Raw genomic sequence first — 8,854 nt, 5'->3', positions numbered from 1 at the left:
TCAAAAATATAAGGTGCAAGAGAAACATCTGGGATGGCTAGATGTGAAAAAGTTAAGTCCTTTAAATTTCTTCCTCTTATCTCACCATTATTTAATCCTTCAATCTTATAACCTGCTATAATGCCCCTGAAGTGAAGAAAAACTTCATGTTTCGTTTTCCTTGGGATAAAAATTATTCACGCAATTCAAAGAGGAAAAAGATAAAAGATTCCATCCTGCCCAACCCTCTGGGAACCAGTGCAGGACACTCCTTCCAGTTTTGGCCTTTTATTCCACCTAGCTTTCAATGTCCCCACTTTCGCTGAGGCAAAAAGATTGCTGTTTAACTGGTTCAGTAAGGAATACTGAATGCTGAAAAATATTTTCAAACATATTTTTGATTCTGACAGTGTACAAGTTAATCTATTTCTCTGTATCTCGGGTTCCAAACTAATGAAGAGAATGTATTCTAATTACTCTATATGAGAAACAGAGTATGAATGAAAAATTTTCAGATGTTTTAAGAAATGTACTAGAATTTAGAAGCAGGAGGTATAACTTTGAAGAACTATTTTATAAAAACTAAACTAACAAATCCAAGTACTTCAAAGAACACCCCTTAGAACAGGGTCAGCAGACTATGGCCTACCTGTGGGTCAAATGTGACCCAACATCTGTTTTTGGCCTCTGAGAATTTTACATTTTTAAATGGTTGAAAAAATAATCAAATAACTACATTTTGTGACATGTGAAAATGCTATGAAATCCAAAGTTCAATGTCCATAAATAAACTTTAACTGGACCTCAGTCCATACTCATTCATTTAAGTATCGTCTATGGCTCTTTTTTGGCAGAACTGGGTAGTTATGACAAACTGTATGGCTCACAAAGTCTAAAATATTTACTATCTAGCCCTTCAGAGAAAAAGTTTTCCACGCCCTGCCTTAGAAGATCATACACTTATTCTAATGATACTACAAATTAGGAAAATATTTTTGAAACTGCTTGTTTGAAAATGCCTTCAAAGCCGTAACACTTTCTTTTGAATCTCCTCAGTGCTGACAAACCTTCACCCTTTGAAGATGAAAATGAATTTTGGAAATGGCTAAGCCATTTGGAGCCAAGATTGAATAAGTTGGTTATCAAGATGAATCAACCATTTATTGATAATCTAAATATATGGGAGGCTTTTTTTTTTTTTTTAAAGCACTATCTCTGACTTCTAAGAGCTAACAACCAAGTGAGGGGAAAGTCATATGCTTTCTTACCTTTGATTCAACGTAAACAGGTTCTACAGACAGTCCCCAACTTATGATGGCTCCAGTTAAAATTTTCTGACTTTACGATGTTACCAAAGTAATACGCATTCAGTAGAAACTGTATTTTGAATTTTCATCTTTTCCTGGGCTAGTGATATGCAGTATGATACTCACGATGTTGGGCAGCGGCAGAGAGCCGCAGCGCCCAGTAAGCCACAGGATCATGAGGGTGAAAAAGTGATACACTTACAACCATTCTGTACATACATCCATTCTGTTTTCCATATACAGTACAGTATTCAATAAATTACATGAGATAATACACTGTATTGTAAAATAGGCTTTGTGTTAGATGATTCTGCCTAACTGTGGGCTAATATAAGTGTTCTGAGCACATTTAAGATAGGCTAGGCTAAGCTACAATGTTTGGTAGGTCAGATGTATTAAATGCATTTTCAACTTATGATATTTTCACCTTATTATGGGTTTTTCAGAATGTAACCCCATGGTAAGTTGAGGAAGATCTGATAAAAGCCCATTTTAAAATAAAGTGTTGACTACCTCATGTAATTTATTGAATACTGTACTGAAAGTGAAAAACAGAATGGTCCTATGGGTATGGAATGGTTATAAGTGTATCGGCTGTTTATCCTTGTATCAATAATCATGTGGCTGACTGGGAGGTTGACTCCTTGCCTCTGCCCAGCATTAGGAGAGAGCATCACACCACATACTGCTAGCCCAGGAAAAGATCAAAATTCAAAATTCGAAGTACAGTTTCTACTGAGTACGTACCAATTTTGCACCATTGTAAAGTCGAAAAATCAGAAGCGGAACCATCTTAAGTTGGGGCCCATCTATTATAAGCATGGAATTAGAAAGTACAGAGGAGGAAAAAGAATTCTATCATAAAGCCAGAAGATCTACTTTCTTGATTGGCTGTGAATTTGCTATAAAGATTTTGTTTTTTTTTTTTACAAAGAGGTACTCCTATAATTGTTTGGGCAATACACTTTGGGAATAAATGAGTAACTCCCAGTGAAATTTTAAAAGAACAGGATTCATTTGGATGTAAAAGCTGTTTAATCTTCAACTAAAACCCATTTAATTTCTTTATAATCACAATTAATAAGAAAATTAGTATAAATGAATCCCTTCTATTCATACAAAGCAAATAATTTATCCTTGGCCCTCTTCTCTTCTAATTCCTTGTCTTCCCCCCAAACAATTTCATCTGCTCTTACGGCTTCAATTTCCACTTACTGGCTAACTCCGAAATCTGAATCCCCAATCTCGGCCTCTCTTCTGGGCTCTGGATCCTCTCTTGACATCTCTATCTGAATGCTCCATAGACACTTCCAACTCACCATGTTCAAAACTGAAACAATTATCTTCCCCTCACATTAAAAATTAAACCAAGTTCCTCTATCCACAGTTTCCCAAGCTGAGAAACTAAGTTTTTACTTTTTTGTTCACCTTCAAAGCCAATCACTTTTTAAGTCTTGTAATATCATCTGTCCTCTCCTCTTCATCTCTATTACTATTTTCCTACTCCAGGCCCTTATCCACTCTTATCTGGGCTATTTCAATAGCAACAGCCTTCTAACTTATCTCTCTACCTTTTGCCTCTCCATCCAATCCAGCCTCTATACCATACCACCACCATGTTATCTTTCCTAATTACTTAAAGTCCTTCGCTGGCTCTCCACTGTCTTTAGAATCAAGTCCAAAGTCCTCAGCATGATAAACAGGCTCTTCACCAAATGGCACCGCAGACTTCTTTTTTCTCTTTCTCTGAGTCATAACTTTTTACTTGCGTAAATCTGTATGTTGTTTTATAGTATATCCTGTACTTCAAAGTATTAAAACTACCTTTAACACCATATTCTATAGTGAAAGATTATGCCAAACTGGGCAAATCTTCATTATTTCAAATGATAGGCATTGAAATCCCACACTTACCTAATTTCTAGAAATTTCAGCGATCCTAACGTGATTGGCAACCAAGCTCTGCAATTTTATTTTTTTCAGCTTATTTCCAGGCACCACCTTCTTTAGCCCAACCCCTCATCTCTATACACTCTGACTTTTAGTGACAATGTGGACTACAACACATTCCTCAAACATACCATATACTTTCACATAATATTCCTGGTTTTCATCCATATCTTCTGTTCCCTTCCCCAACTCAGCAAACTCCTATTCATCCTTTAAAGCCAAATTTAAATATGGTATCTTCTCACTAATCCTCCTCCCTACCATATACAGAATTATCTTCCCTCATCAATGGTCCCATTAACTCTATAACTATATCTCTGTTATAACTCTTATCACACTGAAATTGTAGGGACTTATTTACATGTCTAGTTATAAGCACCTTGAAGGCAGGGAAACATTTTCTTTTCTTGAATCTAACTTTAACTTATGGTCTGAGAACAAACATTTTAAACTTCTTATTAAAAAATAATCACCTCTTATAGTATTAAGATAATGCCATAATTGCAGTAACTGAGTGACTGAGGGCTTAGAAACAAAAAGAATCCCACATCATTCACCAGGAAAAAAAAATTCTCCTATATATAAAGTATAATTAAATTTTAGCTTGGATATGCCTTCATCTACACCTTGCAATACCAGTTTCTTTCTCTCTCTCTTTCTTTCCTTCTTTTTGAAGAAGTTCTTTACAGAACTTTCTTTTAAATGCTTGTTGGATTTCATTTGTATCTCACTCACAGAATTTTAAACTCAGTATAATGAAGAGGTTAAGATCAGGATTTCTGGAGCCCAACTGTCTGGTTTGAGTCCTACCTAGCTCTGGCACCTAGGCTGTTTGATATGGGAAAGTTATTCAACCTTTTTGTTTCTCAATGAGGAGATCATAATAATAACACCCCTCATGATGCTGTTGTAAGGATTAAATAAGATAATGCATGTAAAGAATCTAGAGCACTGCCTGGCCAAAGGAGGTCCCAGTAAATGCTGGTTGATGTTATTGTTAACATCAGTTTTAAAAACAGCTTATGTTAGCCCACTTGGTAAAGTGTAATCTCCTAGATGGAAGGAATTATATCCTGCCCATACATGAATATAATATAAGTGCTAAAACTGTGCCTTGGAATGTATTAGGTGCTCAATAAATAACGTGACTATAAGGCTTCAGTCCTCCAAGATCAACAAATTATAAATCACAGCAAAATTTATACATGGAGTACATGTTTGAAATTGGTGTTTCAAAGCATCCATCTTGCACTGAACTGTTGAAACATGTAAAACTGTTAAAGCAACACAAAAATTACATTCACTAGAAACTTTCTCTCTACTCCTCCATTTAATTTGATCTTGGTATCCACTGGTCTAAAATTCTTGTCCATAATGTAAGACTTCCTACAAATCATTTAAAACGTAATTTTCAGCTTTAGAAAAGTGCTTATTGTCACACCAGAAAAATTAATATTCTTCCTTTATGTTTGCATTTTTAAAAAAATCTACTGCCACACTCAACACAAAAAAACTAATGAAAAGCCAAGAGACACAATTACTACATTTCCTGGTTTCTGCCTGGGAAACAACTTCAGAACACGCCTATAAGTATCCCTAGTCAAAGTCTGCTGGTTGCAAACTACTACTCTGTTTTTTCATTTCTGCTCTCCCGCCGCAACACCTCACACACATACCCAAAGAAAATAATGCACATGTCTATAATAAAGGCTGTACCCCCAAAATGCGGCTATATATTAATTTTGTTTTGTAGGACTTAAATCTTACAAAAGCAATACAAGTCTAATTTGAAACAATACTCCCAGGTTACTTTACCAGGTAACTTAAACTACAACTATTTATCTAAAGCAAAGACATAGATTGATTGCTACCAAACTTCTTGGTAAACGATTCAGTAACAGTGTATCGATAATATATGCTATTCTAGAAAAACTCATTAATCAGTTAAAAACGGACACTTCCAACAATGGTGATTTGTGGAAAATGAGCTTAAGCAATTTATTTACACAGTAAACGAAGATGTAGGACTTTATCTAAAACACTGTAGGTGAATCACTAGCTTTAGGGTAAAGGTTTACATCGTGCCTACTATGTGCCTGGCACTTAGTAGCTGTTTTACAGAATATGCAATACCTAACACTTATAGAATACTCTCACGCATCTCATCTGACCCTCAGAATACCCCCAGGTATGCATGAGCATCTCGATTTTACAGCTAAGGAAACGTAGGCCCAGAAAAGTCGATTTGACCGAGGAATCACATCTGGTATGTGGGTCCTGGCCGAGGCTCCAGCCCCTGACTCATATTCTGATCATCTTCTGCCATACTAGTTAGAATCTCTTATATGTTCCAATGCCAGATTTTTAAATCAAAATCCTACTTGACAACTTTCACTACTGTGCTCGTCAGATTCTGTTAAGAATCAAAGCACAAAAAAGCAAAAATGTAAAGTCCGTCGTCTCAGCCTGTCGACGTTCAAGCGCCGCGGCTAATCCTGGAGAGAGCCCCGCGTTTCTTCCTGGATGCGGGGCGCTCCCTGCCTCTACCCCAGGACTGTCGAGCGTCCCCGCGCCCCGAGGGGAGCGGCGAGGAGACCCTCAGCCAGGCTCCGCCACAACCGCCGAGGCCGACGAGCGGGCTCCCAACGCGCGGCATCCGCTGGGCGCCGGGCTGCACGCTCGGGCGTCCCTCCAGGCCGGGGAGGTGCCGAGAGTGCGTGGCCAGCGCCTACACCTCCGCCGGCACGCTCCCGCGCTGCGGCCCGACGGCGCCCGACGCTCCGTGGCCCCGCTCCCGACACCCGGCGTACGACCCCCTCCGCCACGAGGGTCCGAAGCCCCTGCCTCACACCCCGCCCGGGTGGCCCTGCCCCTACTTGCTCTCGTCCTCGACGCCGCCTCCGCGGCTGGGCTCCGAGGCTCTCGTCCTCCGCGCAGAAGCGCCCAGTCGGCTCGCTCCCACTCTGGGTGGGCTCCGTCCCGCCCCCACACGCCCGGCCGCAGGCCCCGCCCCGGCAAAGCCCTGTTCTTATTGGTTCCTGTTCCCACCCCTCACGGTCGGGCCCGCCCCCGGCACCGCCCGGGGACTGTCCAGAGGGGAACCGCCCCCTCTGGAGTTCGGCGTAGGGGCCAGAACCTTGCCCAGGACCTTGGGCGCCGAAAGGGTGCGGCCCCAGCAGGCAGGCTACCGGCGCCACTGTCGTCCGGCCGAGGGCCTCTAGCCAAAGCTCCTTCGCCGTCGCCGTGCCTGCCGTCCGACAGGCCCCACGGCGAAGGACCAGAACTTTACACGAAGGTTGACTCCTCACAACCACCCGCGAGAGAAAGCCTAATCAAGGAATCCAAATGGCACCTCACTCAAGGAAACCATAGAATTGTCTCCTGCCACCGGGCTCAGTAAGCCTGGTGTCTCCAGTGAAAGAGCAGCACCATTTCTCGGGCTGAGCTCAAGGAGGAAACAAACATTTCTCCGGCAATTGCAGTACAGCGCCTACTTGAAACATACACAGATGCAAATGACGCTCCGGACACCTGAGGCTTGAAATCCCAGAGCAGGGGTGCCTTTGATACTCCCAGTGCCTGAGGTCGGCTCCCACGCCCTGTTGTGACACACATGCTTAAGCGCTACGCCTGCAACACACTCATACTCAGGTATGTGCATGGCGCAGTGCCTACTGCTAGCAGCAGCCCAGTTTCACTAAGGCTGCGAGTCAAGGATGATTTGAGCCTGTTTCCCAGGCACTTGCTAACCACCCCACCCTGTCTCTGCCCGCCCGACTCCACCCTACCTCACCCCACCCCCACCAGAACCTCTTGGATTTGGTGATCAAACTCTCCCCACATCTGTTCGCATAGAGGTACCAAAATAGAAGACGGCCAGAAAGAGCAGTGTTTGGTTACACATCACAGATGACTGTCACAAGCCAACGTAGCCAAAGCAATAAAAGCTGCATATCCCAAACCACTGTGAAACCATGAGCCGTGGACAGTGAAACAGGAAGTCTCTTCTGTGATGGGGGGAAAAAAGAGGAATGACAAGACATATTTTTAATCATGTCTCAAGGAGGAAATAAATTTGTAGTAAATTTTGAACACTGATCTTTATGGACTCCTCCTGCTCACCACCAAAAAAAACACTTATGTATTTAGAAAACTTCCCAAACAATTGTTTAAGATAAAATTTGGGGCTAGAATAGTGTGGCTTTGGAATTTATTTTAAAATTCAAATTCATTTCAAAGTTCAAACTTTGAATTCCAGGAGATTATATGACAAAATGAGCAGATCGAAGTATCAAATTGGAAACCAAATCTGCATGGATTTAATAAATGAATTAACATGTATGTATTCTACTGCCCTCTCATGGGTAAGATGGAGATATACATAATGGTAGTTAATGCCTTTTAAAATCTGAGAATAGAAAGTTTAATTTGGCAATTTATATTATTTTGATGACAAAGAGGCCAAGGTAAAATAAAATCAGGTTTTCCAAGGGACTTACAAATACTCAGCAAACAGAACTTCAGCTTCAGAAACCAGAGAGAGCATTCTAACACCAGGGCTAGTACAAACATGCTGTTGGGATCACGCCTATGCTTATGGCTACCTGTACAGAATGTGGAAGCATGCAGGAATTTGCTTTTAATTTTTTTTCCATTTGAAACGTCATTACTTTCTGAGATGTTTCACAAAATGCTCTTTTTCACATTTGTATCTACTCATGCTATAACTTCTTGCTGTGAATAACTTGAGAGTAGAAGTGAAATCTTATTCTTTATACCTTTGCTGCCTAGAATAGTACCTGGTACTTTAGATGTTTGATCAGTAATTGTTTATTGAATAAGTGGAATGAAGTATCAGCCCAACCACTAGATGGCAGCACAACTGTATATGTATAGAAGTATGGTCTGGCTAATTGGATTGAATTCCACCTGACCTTGAGTAACAGGAATGTTTCTAAAAAGTTACATGTGTATCTTATTTTGGTAAGTGAAATCATTTAAAACGTACCACTACAGCTGACTATAACTTTATTGTCAATTATATCCTTAAAACTAAGAATCCTTTCGTAAGATAAATTCTCCATAAGTATAATAACTCATAATTACAGATTTTCTATCTTGGGGTACACCTGTTCTATTTTTGTCTAAGAAAGCCGCCCTTCAGATGTATCCTGTCAAAAGGAGTTTTCAGAAGTCTAAGTGCCTATAGCAAGTTTCATTCTATAAACCAAAAGCCTACATTCTCCCTATATCAAATCATTTGCTTGTTTTTGTTTTTTTTAAATATTTATTTATTTATTTGGCTGTGCCGGGTCTTAGTTGCAGCAAACAGGATATTTTAGTTGCGGCATGCAGGATCCAGTTCCCTGACCAGGGATTGCACCCGGGCCCCCTGCATTGGGAGTGCAGAGTCTTAACCACTGGACCACAAGGGAAGTCCCATCATTTGCTTGTATTTTTGCCCTGCCTTAATAACCGTTTTGCCTGGAAGTCATGGAGACTCAAGAGTCAGAAAAACCCAGGTCTCCATTGCTACCTCTCACTAGGTGCTTCCTTATGCAGCTTATTTTTTTAATCAAAGGTCATTTCTTTTTTTAATTAAGGTATAGTTGATGTAC

The sequence above is a fragment of the Eubalaena glacialis genome, chromosome 3 (genome assembly GCF_028564815.1).
Source record: "Eubalaena glacialis isolate mEubGla1 chromosome 3, mEubGla1.1.hap2.+ XY, whole genome shotgun sequence".
NCBI classification, from domain to species: Eukaryota; Metazoa; Chordata; class Mammalia; order Artiodactyla; family Balaenidae; genus Eubalaena; species Eubalaena glacialis.
This window is presented reverse-complemented; position numbering follows the sequence as displayed.